The sequence below is a fragment of the Galeopterus variegatus genome, unplaced genomic scaffold (genome assembly GCF_000696425.1).
Source record: "Galeopterus variegatus unplaced genomic scaffold, G_variegatus-3.0.2 Scaffold5788, whole genome shotgun sequence".
NCBI classification, from domain to species: domain Eukaryota; kingdom Metazoa; phylum Chordata; class Mammalia; order Dermoptera; family Cynocephalidae; genus Galeopterus; species Galeopterus variegatus.
Genome location: NW_007731899.1, coordinates 125,351 through 126,654, shown reverse-complemented (window position 1 = coordinate 126,654; position 1,304 = coordinate 125,351). Strand labels below are relative to the sequence as shown.

The 1,304-nt window shown below is 51.5% G+C and overlaps 1 protein-coding gene across 1 annotated transcript in view; it reads left to right on the top strand.

Moving 5' to 3' along the window:
• B3GALNT2 (beta-1,3-N-acetylgalactosaminyltransferase 2) overlaps window positions 1-1,304 on the top strand; it is a 16,154-nt gene that overhangs the window by 7,122 nt on the left and 7,728 nt on the right. The gene's annotated exons all lie outside the window — the stretch shown is intronic.

Genomic DNA, 1,304 nt, shown 5'->3' with positions numbered 1-1,304 from the left:
AGCAGGTCACCGTGTGAATGACACTAACGTGTCAAAAGCAAACAAGGTGGAACCAGACTCACCTGGAGTCATTCCCACTGGCCTTGGCTGTCTTAGGGCAGCGTTACATGAGAACCAGTGAGTTTGGAAATGGTTCATTTGCAGGTATATTCATAACCACCCACCCAGACTCTCTGGTCATCACTGCTCACACCCAGGTTCCGGGTCCACATGCCGTTGAGCAGAGTGGCCTCCTTACGTTTCCATTCTCTACTTGTTTAAAACTACTTGCCTGATTTCAAAATTCTGCACTGGAATTCAGCAGCCCAGTCCGTCGTGTGTGTGTGTGTGTGTGTGTGTGTGTGTGTGTGTGTGTGTGTGTGTGTGTGTGTGTGTGTGTGTGTGTGTGTGTTCAGCCCAGTCCGTCGTGTGTGTGCGTGTGTGTGTGTGTGCGTGTGTGTGTGTTCAGCAGCCCAGTCCGTCGTGTGTGTGTGTGTGTGCGTGCGTGTGTGTAAAACATTGCTCTGGGAGCCCATAATTTACTTTTCGTTGTCCTCACACCGTCTACCCTGCCTGCAGAACTAAAGTCCTCAGACTGTACCTCCGTCTAGGCTAAACCTGTAACGGCTGTTCATGTCTCTGTCTTTTCTTTTTTAAAGCCTTCTCTGTGGGCTCCTGTTTCTCAGTGAAGCCCGGGGCCTTTTTCTTCCTAGGCAGAGTGGGAAGTTATCAGTGCTCTGTGGATATGGTTTCCTGGTCCTGAGGGGTAGGTGGTCTCATTAGCTTATGGAAGGTAACCTTTCCTAGCCGGGACACATGAATGGAGTTTAGGAGTCATCCTGTGGGCAGAGGACAGATGTAAATGAGGGTTGGACGTTTGGATGTGACTAGAGTACCAGGATTGAGTTTGGACAGCCGTAGTAAGTAACTCAGAGTTACTAGTGACAGTTCCAGTTGTAGGTGAGTCTGAGGTGAGGAGGCGAGGGGTGGGAACGGAGGCCCAGGGAGGCGGGATTCGGGACTGTGGGGTTCTAGGGCTTTCTGTAGAGAAACCCCCAGGTCTGGAAGTTCCGTTCAGAGCGGATGTTACCTTCAGTTTCACTTTTATCTCTTCAACTCCTTACTCGTCCCTGAGACCGTGGCCTCTCCCCTCAGTCTCTACTGCTGCTGTCTAGTCGGACTGTCACCCTGTCTGCCTGGGTGGCTGCAGCAACCTTCCAAAGGGGCTGTGCTCCAGGACCTGCCACCCCACGGCCCACACCACCGTCACCCTCCAAACCCTAAATGACAGTTTAATTTGTCCTTCTTTATTCAGTTGAGTCAGC